A 14,197-nucleotide genomic window follows, 5' to 3' on the forward strand; every position below is an offset into this window, starting at 1 on the left:
TTTTAATTTTCAATAAATCAATAGAAGAACCACGAAGCCTACTTGGAGGCGCAACAGCTGCTCTTCGCTTCTCTGTTTTATTAAGTCGGCCATAGTATTTAATTATTGTGTGTAAATAGTTGCTTGCTTCTTGCTTTCATTTCTTTACAGAAAATAAAGAGATATATTATTTCTATTGATCATAAATAGCGAGTTACTATCCTTACGGTTGTATCCAAAAAAACTACGTCTAAAACTATGTTTCATTTTTATACAAAACCAGTAACGTTTGCTATGAGCATAGTGCTCAGTGTATTAGGAATCAATGATATATTAGCATAAAGACCCCCTTAACTCCGAAACATGTTAATCAGCACTACGAGGTATAAGATACATCGAGTAACGTCTCCTATGATTGAAGAAGATTAAACCAAATGGTCGATGGCAGGCATAGTTTCAGTATATTGGATTGACCATTGCCAAGTAGCAGCCAATACACGCTACGGCTCTGTGCAGCGGCGCGAAGTTCCACGGTATTTTTAAGCATTAATGTGAGGAGGAAAATTAAGAGAAACGCCCATTTAGAAAAAAAAAGTGAAGCTGAACAACGTGAGTGCGAGTATCTTCAGACGCATGATGCAAAGTTTTGAGACCGGGTCAGATTTCTGTAAGAAGGGTAGGGTGACCTAAAGGACAGGTTCCTGCTTCCACGCCCTAACGTACAGAGCAGAGGGAGCATATCCCCTCATTATTAGTTAGCGGGGAGTGTGATGTAGTCGCTGGAGAAGGGAAATGCGTTTCACACCTTACCATGACAAATGAGAGTGGCAAGGTGCCAGGTAATGTTAGATTATACGCCGAGCTGTTCGAACACGCATACGAAAGGTTGGAAAAAAGCTTAATATTATTCCAAATAAAGTCCGACGTGCGCATGCTTCCAAAGTAGAATTTAAGTGTGCTCTGCCCAATCTGCAAGTAAGGCGATCCCGCAAACCGAGCAATTTACAGCAGAATCAGCCTGATTAGTATCGCGTTTAAAGTTCTATCTAACGTTCTGTAGGAAAGACAGAAGCTCATTATATGGGAAACTACTATTGACCAGGTCTTTGTCGATGCGCCAGATCCTGGAGAAGCCTCACGGTAAGAGAGTCGACACTCACTTTCTTTTCGTCGAATTCAAAGCAGATTTGACAGCGCGAAAAGAAGCTGCTTTGCACGAATTTTGTTTGGCCTAAAAAGTTCTCGATTGGATAGTGCGGTAAAAAAGTGGGTCTTGTGATAATTGAGACAACACAAAGTATTTGTTTTAAAAAAAAGTATCGGCATATTGGCGCGTTCCCAGCCATGTCAATGTCGACAGATATAAATTCGAGACTGTGAAGGATTCCGTCTATTTGCGAACGAGCATTAACAGCAAAAACAATGTCAGCTTAGAAAACAAAAGGCTAAGAACTTTTACCAAGATGAGCTTTTTTAGACTGAGTAGACAATTTCATTTTCAAATCATGCTCTACAAGTCGATCATCACACCTGCCCGATGTATGGCTCGAAACCATAGACGGCGGTTAGAAAATATGAAATTGCTCTATGATTGTTAAAGAGAAAGCCTCTCCGGAGATATAATGAGCGTTTAAGAAAAAAATAATAATTTCGAAAGATTTACGAACCTCTATGCGATGGCGAGTATCGAAGAAGATTTAATGAAGAGCTGTACGAGCTCTACGCAGACATCAACATAGTTCAGCGAATTGAAACGCAGCGGCTACGCTGGCTAGGCCATGTTATGCGAATGAAAGATGACGCTCCGGCTATAAAAGTATTTTTATCGGAACCGGCGTACGGAAGCAAAGGAAGAGGGCGGTCCCCAGTCCGCTGGGAGAACCACATGGAAAACGATTTAAACTCACTTGATGTAACAGCGACTGGTGCGCTTTTTTGCACTGCCATAACTGTTTAAGCGGTTAAGCGTCAGTTAAGTTAGTAAGTAAATATAAGCTTTACGCATATATGAAAATAGTGCAACTTATAAAGGCCCAAAGGCTAGGTCATGTTTAGCTAATGAACAAAGGGCTCCGGCTGAGAAGGTACTTTGATCGACACCTGTGCTTGATAGCAGCAGTAGGTCAGTGGAGTTAGACTTCATCTCTCTTTGTGCTCAGAATTCAGGAAGCAATTATGGGTGGCGTGACTTTTTAAAAAACAGATAAAATTACTTGGGTCTTTAGGCGCCAATTAAATATGACTGTGTTCGAATTTTGGGAAAAAATAAAAAAATTTAAATAATCTATTTACAACATTAAGACCATTTTTTTTGCAATTCAACTCGTTTTTCTTAAATCTAATATAAAAGTGGTCAAACTAATAGAACCAAGATAAAAACTAAGTTCTTTCTCTCCATTACAGTTTCAGAAGTTGTTGGTTTTGTAGCGATAAGGACGCTCCCTGAAGGTCTGGGGGAGTGCTATCGATGCTTTATTGCGCTGGTAACCCTTTTAAAGGGCTGCGCTACACAACTCCTTGAATCAATTTGGTATTTAAGTCGTCTCATACGACGGGCTTATCTGCCACAAGTATATTCTAAGCCCCCTAACATGCTGGGGTAAGTTTCAGCAATCCGCGGAGGGTCTTTGGTTCAACTCCATGGCAAAGTAGCATCGACAATTTAAAAGCAAATTTTTTTCAATTAGGAAAAAAGGGGTCGCCCCTCGGAAGTGTTTGGCAAACACTGCGAGTGTATTTCTGCCATGAAAAGCTTCTCAGTGAAAACTCACTTGCCCTGCAGATGCCGCACGGAATCGTCGTAAAAACAGAGAAGCTCTGTCTAAAATCTTCTCGGAAGCTATCGCGCCTTGCATGAATTTCTTTTTTCGTAACCTTGCAGCGAATCGCACTAGTTACGAACTAGCGCAGATCTATCTCATTAAGAGACGGGGCTAGTAGTTCTTACTCTTATCCTGTGTCTTAAACTGGTTCAGTCCTAGATGCATTTGAAATAGTCGCAGTTTTGGAGTAATAAATTTGAATACATATATCTCCATCGCTGTTGGTATGAGAGTTGCTACCAACTGTCCAGCTCTTCATGCGAAGCTGGTGCCTTGCGTGACTGTCTCCCATCTGCGCTGCAGAGAAGTCTTCTACTAAGTAAACTCGATCGCAAAGTTGCCAAAATTATCCCGCATGTTTCGGTGTAATTGGAATTTGAACAATTTTGCTAGTTTCAGAATTCTAGCTCTCCGGCAAGTCGCTCGGATGACTACTTAAAGGTGGAGATCTGTTGAAATGGAGCTTATTAACTTAATGCTCAAGATGATGTGGGGACAACCAACTAAGCCCATACCAACCTTTGATTCGGGAGGATGCTTCAATGGTGTGAAGACGTAAGCGTTCGACGACATTAGGAGCTTGCGGTGGCTGCAGGAAGTGGTTCCAAACCTCCAACTGCAAGACACAAACGCACGGTTAGAAGTGGTGGATAAAGCGCAGATCCACACGGTATCAAAAGTCAAAGTATGGATACCATGCGTGATGAAGTCGGATGGTATGCTGCGACTTATGCAGAACTAGAATCTGCGCATAAGGATACAGGAGTGGAAGATGCTTACTGTAACCCAACCTACGGAGAAGGATCAGTTTTACATCTTCCAAATAAAGAAGCAAGCATATATATTGTACACGCAGCTTATCAAAATGTCCTGGGGTGCAGGAAAAATGTATATGCGTCTCATGGAAAGAAGTCCCAAGCATAATGACCCTAACTCGCTAGACGTGGCCGCAATCAAAAGGACCTCGAAAGCCTTACAGCAAAGGGATAGGTGTAGGACGCGGACGTCACCACGAAGGAGGACGAACAGCCAAATGGTACTGCGAGTCGCATAGAGGAACACCCAGCAAAGCATTAACGCTCGGATAACAATCTTAACTTGCAAGGAATGAACCTCGAAACACTTAAACCTAAATGGCAAGAGGAAGACGTAGACGTCAGAACGAAGGTGTTGGGAGAAAAACAGCCCAATGTTGCTGCGAGTTTTATTGATAAATCTCCAACACAGCCATTTGACGTGGCGCTAATCCAGGAGCTACTGCTCCATAATCGGGAGAAAAGGCTTCAGGGCTTAGCACGCGTGGGTAGGACGTTAACAACGCGCAAACGGAAAGGGGCGTGAGAGCTGTAGTCATGGTAAGGAAACAGCTGCATTCATATATGCTGCCTAATTACATTACTGAGGACTTCGCCTCGTGGTAGCCGTTGAGGAGAAGAATAAGCAGGCATTTGTCCTGGCATCCTGCTATATGGTTTATACTGCGGAGGCACCACCGGTGGAGTGCAAGAGGTTAGCAAAGATAACAAATCTATTAGTTTTCTTTGACAAGTTGATAACTTTTCGATAGTAAAGCAATAAAATATGAATCGTTTTCGATAACATATCAATAATTTTCGATAACAAATCAAAAAATTTTGGTAACATATCATCAACTCTTCCCAATAAAACTGATAACCTTTTTAACAACAAACCAATAATTTTTTTATAAAAACTCGATATATTTTCGAAAAAAACCGATAAAATTTGGTTACATTCCGATAGGAAATCGAAAACGTTTTCATATTAAGTCGATAGTTTTTCGATATTAAATTGATAACCTTTCGATAACAACTCGATTATTTTTCGATCAGCAAACGATAGTTTTGCTGTAGTTAATCAATAACATATCGATAACAAACCCAAACATTTTTGACAATGTATCAATAACATTTTAACAACAAATTGATTACTTCCCTATATTAAATCGATAATTCTTCGATTAAAGTTTATAATACTCCCATAAAAATTAGTTTCATTCAAATTGCTAACTTTTCTGTGACTAATATAGAACGGTTTGATAATATATCGACAATTTAAAAAATAAAAAACCTATAATTAGATAAGATAAAGTCAACAAAACGAAGAAGAGTTTAAAGAGACGCTTAAAACTTAAAAGCAATTTGTCTCAAATAAATTAAGAAACTTTTTGGTACGCTCCCTCTAGGAAAAGAATTGATGTCTGAGTACGTTTTTCTTGTTTTTGTTTTTGAAGTAAGAACAGTTTTCGCTATTTAGTAGCTGTTTGTTTATATGTTGTATACATTAACCTTAGGCCTCAAAAGAATGGATAAAATTTGGTTGCTTCTGCTGTAGAAAAGCCTACTTTATTACAAATACTAGCCTTTACCCGCGGCCCCGTCCGTAAGGAGAAAATAAAATATAAGTGCTATTCACGTTAGCCTGCTTATCAAGTTATCTGTTTAAAAATTATTTTTGTCTAATATGTGTAATTTTTGTAATAGAGTAAAAAAGGAACTAAATGATAGTACAATACAGTTCTTCGAATTAAAAAAAAAAAACATTTTGTTTTTAAGTTTAATTAATTGATATGACAGGGGTGAAAGAATTACTACTCATAGAAAAAAGGAGTAAAACTATTAGCTAAAACGAAAGACAATTTTTAGATGAAAATGGTGTTGCATTTCGGTTATTTAGTTGATTAAAATATTAAAAATATTGTTATTATAGTTATAACAGTTCGTTACAGGATTCATTTAAATAACTCAAAAATAGAGTGAAAACGCACCCCACCGGGTTAGGGGGTTACAATATACCCGCGGTATGTATGCCTGTCGTAACAGCCGACTAAAATACCAGATTCAAGGAGTAGTGTAGCACAACCTTTTCATTTTGCCAGCGCAATATATATCTTCTCCAAACCCAATTGTCAACCTCACTAACAGACGAGTCTCTGGTGACCCCAAGCTCCTCATGGAACTTGGGGGTGGGGAGGAAGGGATGGCCTGAAGGTTTAATGTGGCCATATCCCGGCGCTCCCGAGATGGTCGGGCTAGCACCTAAATGGAGCTGTGTTACCGGAGAGTATCGGAAATTTATCCGGCAAAGGACCATCACATCGATAACACTCCCCAAAGCCTTCGGGGAGTAACCTTATCGCTACAACAACAACAACAACAACAACAAGAACAGAACGAAAAAGCTGTGTTAGATATTAAATATAAAACATACTGAATTTTAATTAATAATAATTTGCAGCAAATCCATGGCCATAAAAGGTCGTAATTTAAAAAGGAATGTGTGCTGAACTACCGGTTTAGCAGAGTCCTTAGATGGTCCTGGAAGAGTTCCAAAATGATACCAAAATAGTCTCGAAATGATGCCGACGGGATCCCGGACAAATCCCGAAAATCATCCAGAAATTAACCAGGAGGGGTTCCAAAACGATTCCGAAATAGTCCCGACAACATCCCGAAATGACCCTGACGGGGTCCCGGAGGGCTCGCGGAAACCATCCAGAATTGTTCTCCGAATAGTCCACAAATGGTCTCGAAATAGTCCGGAAAAAGAACCCGAAACGGGATGCCGGACAGATCCCGAAAATCATAAAGAAATTATCCCGGAAGGGTCTCTAAATGATCCCGATATAATCCCGAAAAAAGTCATGAAATAACTCCGACGGGATCCCGTACAGATCTGGAAAATTATCCAGAAATTTCACTGGTTGGGTTCCAAAATTATCCTGACGGGATCCTGCAGAGATCCCGCAAACCATCCAGAAATTTTCCTTGGAGTATTCTCAAATGATCCCGAAATACTCCCAAAAAAATCCCGAAATGTTTTTGATGGAGCCCGATATAGCCCTGAAAAAGTTCCAAAAGTACGCTGACGGGATTCCGTATGGATCCCGAAATAATGCCGGAAGAGTTGGAGACCCTCGAAATAGTCCCGAAAAGGTCCCGAAATTACCCTGACGGGATCCCGAAACCCATCCAGAAATGATACAGGAAGGATCCCCAAACGATCCCGGAATAGTCCCGAAACCCATCCAGAAATGATACCGGAAGTATCCCAGACGATCCCGGAATAATCCCCGAAATAACTCCGACGGGATCCCGGACGTATCCCGAAAATCATTCAGAAATTATTAAGGAAGGGATCCAAAATGATACCGAAATGATTCCGTCGGGATGCCGGACGGATCCCGAAAGCAATCCATAAATGAATTTCTAAAAATACAACAAAACTGATTCTATTGATGTATTATAAACATATTAGCCTTTACCAGGGGCCCCGTCCGCAAGGAGAAAATGAAATATATTGGCAATTCACGTTAGCCTGCTTAGCAAGTTATCTGTTAAAAATTATATGTTTTTAATGTATTTTATTTCTATAATAGAGTAAAAAAAAACAGAACTAAATGAGCTGAAAACGTGATAGGGTCCCTAAATGATCCAGAAAAAGCCACAAAATGTCCCGGACGGGATCCTGGACGGATCCCTAAAGAAACTATGCCGGAAGAGTCTCAAAACTATCTCGAAATAGTCCCGAAATTACCCTGAACGGATCCCGAAATACATCAAGAAATGATGCCAGAAGGATCCCCCAAATGATCTCCTACGGTCGTTGCACTTCAATGTTACAGTATCCAGAACGAAGTTGAGCTAGAGTAACTCGCGTTTCCCTGGGGAGTATGTTTCCCTCTTCCGCAAGTTTTCGGTACTGTTCTTTGAGTACTGGATTCACCGGGAAATTCCCGGAATAAAGGTCCGACGCCTGCTTGTGGAGTTCACCAAGGACCCGCTTATGTTTTTTTGCTTCATACGGCTGAGCTCTCAGGTGCCGTATTTCCTCAAAATGCTTACGGAGATGACTCCTTAAGCCCCTCGGCGGTGTTGGCTCATCAATCAGATGTCTGCTGGGATGCTCAGGTTTCTGGGTATGCAACAGGAACTGTTTGGTTAGCATATCATTTCTCTCCCTGATGGGGAGTATTCTCGCCTCATAATGCAGATGGTGTTCTGGGGACATAAGAAGTCAGCCCGTGGCGATTCTGAGAGCAGTATTTTTGCAGGTCTGTATCTTCTTCCAGTGGGTAATTTTTGGCTTGGCGACCATATAGGGGACGCGTAGCACGTAATCGGCTGGCCAATTGCTTTGTATGTGGTAATGAGCGTTTCTTTGTCTTTTCCTCAAGTACTGCCAGAACGGATTTGAGGATTTTACTACGGCTCTGGATTTTCGGAACAATTGCGGCTGCGTGCTCACCAAAATGTTGATCCCAATTAAACGTCACACCCAAGATTTTGGGGTGTAGGGCAGTCGGTAGCATAGTGCAAGCGACGTGGATGTTCCATGTTGTTAATAAGGTCCCTAAGGATTTAGTCGTGATAATGCCAGGTCTCGCGAGGTGAAAAAACTGGAGAGATCAGGGAAGTAGCCGTTTATTCTGTTGCAAAGCTCATCGATCTGTGGCCCTGGGCCTGTGGCCATTATTGTGCAGTGATCGGCGTAGGAAACGATAGTAACTCCTTCTGGTGGCGATGGTTGCTTAGATATGTAGAAATTAAACAAAAGTGGGGATAGAATACCACCCTGTGGCACCCCTTGTTTAATTCTTTTTGGTTTTGCTATTTTATTTCTAAATTGCACCGATGCCTGCCGACCAGCAAGATAATTTGCGGTCCACCTTTTAAGACATGGGGAAGGGTAGACCCTTCCAGGTCTTGCAGTAACGTGCCATGGTTGATCGTATCAAAAGCTTTTGATTGGTCTAGCGCATCGAGTATTTTTCTATAATGGGGGTTTTGATTTAAACCGCAATTTATCTGGGTGCTAATGGTATTTAGCGCGGTGGTGGTGCTATGGAGTTTTCTGAAGTCATACTGATGACCGGCTAGCTGCAAATTTGCTTTGAAATAGGGGAGCAAAATGGCTTCAAGCGTCTTGGCTACTGGCGATAGGAGAGATATCGGGAGATATGACTCTCCTATGTTAGCTGGTTTCCCAGGCATTAGTAGCGGGACCACCTTGGCCATTTTCCATTTTTCAGTAAAAGGACAAAGGTGGAGAGAGGCAGGTTGATGACATGTGCTAAATATTTGAAACCCTCTTTCCCTAGCCTTTTAAGCATCGGCATGGCTATGCCGTCTAGGCCCACTAGTTTGGAAGGTTTAGCACGACCGATGGCATCCTCAACCTCTTTGGCGGTAATGGTAATTGGTGACGCGCTGAATTTATGTTTATGTGTGTGTCTGTTGGCCCTACGTCTATCTTTGTCGACCGTAGAATGCATTATATATTTCCGGCAGAATGCGCTCGCGCATTTTTTCGCATCCGACAGCATTTTATTGCCATAGACGGTGGAAACTTTGTCATTGTGCCTAGACGGATTCGATAGGGACTTTACGGTGCACCAAAGTGTACCTACACCGGCAGAGAGGTTACAACCGCCTAGGTGCTCCTCCTATTTCGCCCGCTTGTGTTCATCCACAAGCAATCTGATGCGTTGGTTTATATCCCTTATTTGGGGTCGCCGGGAACGAGCTGTCTTATAAGGACACGTTCTCTCGCTAAATTTGCAGCCTCCGCCGGGAAGTGGGGTCGACTTTCGGGAATTCTACAGGCGGGAATGAAACGTGCCGAGGCGGATGCAATGACCTTGCGGAAAGTGCGCTCCCCTTGGCGGACATCAGTCGGGATAAGGAGGGCAGCAAAGCGGTTGTCTGTAAAGGATTTGTATTCGTCCCGCTTTCTTTTTTTAAAGTTTATGAAAGTGCGTTTTTCTGTGATGATGAGGTCGGCGGTACGCTCGAGCGAAATAAGTATAGGCAGGTGGTCGGATGCCAATGTTACCATCGGCTGCCAGTTGACGCAGTTTACGAGTTCTGCGCTCACGATTGAAATATCGGGCGAACTGTGACAGCTTCCTACCATACGTGTGGGGGCGTCTCTGTTTATTGTGCAGAACGTCGTTTCTTCTATCAACATCTCACCCCTACTGTCCGCCCGCAAGTTTGAATGCCATAGGCTATCCTGCTTGTATTTGTCTCCTTGCATAATTCAGTTTATCTTATTTCTACACTCACAACACAACTGAGGCATTCTGCCTTTATTAATTTTTGTGTATGTAGATTTGTTTTTGTAAAGTTTGTTTTTCGTTGCGAATGAGAAGCTTTGTAAACTCGGGCTCAGTTTTATATATTATGTTTGTTTGTTTTAATGGTGTGTTCAATTTATACTTATTATTAAGAATTCATAAACATAATAGTTGGATATTCAGTTATTATAAGCCGGTGTTAAGCTCATGAATTCTTAATAATAAATATAAATTGAACACACCATTAAAACAAACAAACATAAAAAAAAATAAATGATCCAGAAATTCTCTCGAAAAAATCCCGAGATAACTCTTACGGGATCCCGGAAACTACCCAGAAATGATGCCGGCAGGGTGCCCAAATGATCCTGAAATGACGCTGACGGGATCCCAGATGGATCCCGAAAACTATTCAGAAATGAGCGCGAAAAAGTCCCGAAATGACCCTGATCGGATCCCGGACAGATCGCGAAAATCATCCAGAAACTATGCCGGAAAGCTCCAAAAATCATTCCGAAATAGCACCGAAAAAGTCCAGAAATTACCCTAACCGGATCCCGAAAACCATCCAGAAATGATTCCGGAAGGATCCCTAAATTATCCCGAAAAAGTCCCGAAATGACCCTGACGGGATCCCGAAAGCCACCCAGAGCTGATACCGGAAGGATCCCCAAATGGTCCCTGAATACTGCCGAAATAACTCCAACGGGATACCGGTCGTATCCCGAAAATCATTCGGAAATTATCACGGAAAGGTCCCAAAATGATCCCGAGACAGTCCCGAAAAGGCCCCGAAATGATCCTGACGGGATGCCGGGCGGATAGCGAAAACAATTCCTCACATAGTCTAGAAAAAGTCCCGGAATCGCCCCAACGGGATGCCGGAAGGGTCCTGAAAACTACCCAGAAATGATTCTGAAAAAGTCCCAAAATGATACCGAAATAGTTCCGAAAAAGTACCGATATTATCCCGACGGGATCCCAGACGGTTCCCGAAACCCATCCAGAAATGATGCGGGGAGAGACGCCAAATGATCCCGACATAGTCCCGAAATTACACGGACGGGATCCCGAATACCATCCAGAAATGAAAAGAAAACCATCCAGAAATGATCCCGAAATAGTCCCGCAAAAGTACCAAATTAAACCCGACGGGATACCGGACGGATCCCCAAAACTATACAGAAATGATCCCGGAAGAGTTCCTAAATGAGCCCGAGAAAGTCCTGACTTATTTGATCCAATGGGTTTGTAATATGTGTGCAGGTCAGTACACGTAAAGTTATAATGTGTAAAAATTATTAACAAGTAATTGTTTGCAGGTTCGTGGGACCCCCGCCCCCTAGACTATTGTCTATCTCTGCCAAAAATTTCATCAAAATCCGTCCAGCCGTTCTTGCGTGATTGAGTCACAAAGACAAACGTCTGGACATCCAAACAGCTAAACTTTCGCATTTATAATATTGTGACGAATATTAGCATCACTAATTTATACTAACATCCCTAAGGTTATTAAATAAAGGCACAAAAACATTAAAGCAAGCTACATAAACACATTAATCCTCATTTACACATGCACTCGTATATGCAATGGGCGTGGCACCGCCCACTTCTAAAAGAAGGTAATTTAAAGCCCGCCCGTTTTTCTAGAATACTTTTAATGCCATAAGTCGAACAAAAATTTACCAATCCTTGTGATATTTGGTATGGGCATAGCTTCTATCCCGGTAACTGTTTTCTGTGAAAATGCGCGAAAGCGGTTAAAGCCACGCCCAGTTTTTATACACAGTCGACCGTCTGTCCTTCCGCTCGGCCGTTAATACGATAACTTGAGCACAAATCGATACGAGTATATCTCTGCTAAAGTTAGTTCACGTACTTATCTGAACTCACTTTATCTTGGTATTAAACATGGGCAAAATCCTACTATGACCACGCCCACTTTTTCGATATAAAAAATTTCGAAAAATTAAAAAAATGCCATTATTCTATACCAAATACGAAAAACGGGATGAAACATGGTGATTGGATTGGTTTTTTGACGCAAACTATAACTTTGGAAAAACTTTGTAAAATGGGTGTCACACCTACCATATTATGTAGAAGAAAATGAAAAAGTTCTGCAGGGCGAATTTAAAAGCCTTTGGAATCATGGCAGGAATACTGTTCGTGGTAAAACATACTATATAAATAAATTAGCGGTACCCGACAGATGATACTCTGGGTCACCCTGGTCCACATTTTGGTCGATATCTCGTAAACGCCTTCACATGTACAACTAAAGGCCACTCCTTTGTAAACCCTCATTAATACCTTTAATTTGATACCCATATCGTACAAACACAATACAGAGTCACCCCTGGTCCACCTTTATGGCGATATCTCGAAAAGGCGTCCACCTTTAGAACTATGGCCCAATCCCTTCTAAAATACTCTTTAATACCTTCCATTTGATACCATGCCATACCAACACATTCCAGGGTTACCCTAGGTTAATTTTCCTACATGGAGATTTTCCCTTATTTTGTCTCCAAAGCTCTCAGCTGAGTATGTAATGTTCGGTTACGCCCGAACTTAGCCTTACTTACTTGTTATTAGCACGCTTATATTAACTTTACCTGTATGTGTGTTTGCTTGTCTGCAACTCTTCATTCGCTTCTACGCGCCTGCTGCCTTATTAACATGCCTTTATAATTAGCTTCACCTTATTTGTAATCCCTTCAGGGTCATATCGAGACCCTTCCGGGATTATTTCTGTATGGTTTTCGCGATTCGGCCGGGATCCCGTCCGGGTCATTTCGGGACTTTTTCAGAACTATTTCGGAATCATATCATGATCCTTTCGGGATCATTTCGGGAATATTTCGGGACCTTTCCGGCATCATTTCTGGATGGGTTTCGGGATCCGTCGGCCATCCCGTAGGTGTAATTTCGGGAATTTTTATGGACTATTTCGGAATCATTTGCGTACCCTTCTGAGATCAATTCTGAATGGTTTTCGGGATCCGGTCGGGATCCTGTATGATTTCTGGATGACTTTCGGGATTCCGGCAGGGTTATTTCGGCACTTTTTCGGGCTAATTTGGGGTGTCTTCCGGCATAATTTCTGTATGGTTTTCGAGCTCCGTCCGGCATCCCGTCGGTGTTATTTCGGGAGTTTTTAGGGACTATTTCGGTATCATTTTGGGACTATTCCGTGATTATTTCGGGATCCTGTATGATTTCTAGATGACTTTCGGGATTGCGTCAGGGTTATTTCGGCACTTTTTCGGGATCATTTGGGGTGTATTCCGGCATATATTCTGTATAGTTTTCGGGATCCGTCCGGCATCACGTCGGAGTTATTTCGGGAGTTTTTAGGGACTATTCCGGGATCATTTGAGGATCCTTCCGGGATCATTTCTGGGTGGTTTTCGGGATCCCGTTCGGGTAGTTTCGGGATGATTTTTGGACCCTTCCGGCATCATTTCTGGATGATTTTCGCGATCCGTCAGGGTCATTTCGAAACATTTTCGCGATCATATATGGATAGTTTTCGGGATCCATCTGGGATCCCGTCGGGGTTATTTCGGGAAATTTTCGGTATCCTTCCGAGAGAATTTCTGGATCCCGTCAGGGTCATTTCGGACTATTCCGGGATAATTTAGGGACCCTTATAGTACCATTTCTGGATAGTTTTCGGGATCCGTCCTTAATCCCTTGAGGCTTATTTCGGGACCATTTTGGGATCCTTCCGGGAACATTTCTCGGTGGTTTTCGGTATCCTATCGGGGTTATTTCGGGATCATTTGGGGAGTCTTCCGGTATAAGTTCTGGATGATTTTCGGGATCCGTCCGGGTGCCCGTCAGGGTTATTTCGCGATCATTTTGGGAGCCCAACGGGAAAATTTCTGGATAGTTTTCTGGATCCATCAGGGATACCGTCTTGTTTATTTCGGGACTTTTTCGAGAGTATTCCGTGGTAATTTGGGGATCCTTCCGGGATCATTTCTGGATGGTTTTCGGGATCCCGTCAGGGTAATTTCGGGACTGTTTTGGGATCATTTGGGGACGCTTCCGGCATCATTTCGGGATGATTTTCGGGATTCTTCCGTAATCCCGTAAGTTTATTTCGGGACTTTTTCGGGATCATTTCGAGACCCTTCAGGGATCCTTTCTGGATGGTTTCCGGAATCCCTTCAAGGGCTATTTCGGGTTCATTTTGGGGTCATTTGGGGAGCTTGCCAGTATCAGATCTGGATGGTTGTCAGAGTCAATCTAGGATCCCGTCGGGGTGATTTCCGGATCATTTTGAGACTCT

Source organism: Eurosta solidaginis, chromosome 2 (genome assembly GCF_040869045.1).
Source record: "Eurosta solidaginis isolate ZX-2024a chromosome 2, ASM4086904v1, whole genome shotgun sequence".
NCBI lineage: Eukaryota > Metazoa > Arthropoda > Insecta > Diptera > Tephritidae > Eurosta > Eurosta solidaginis.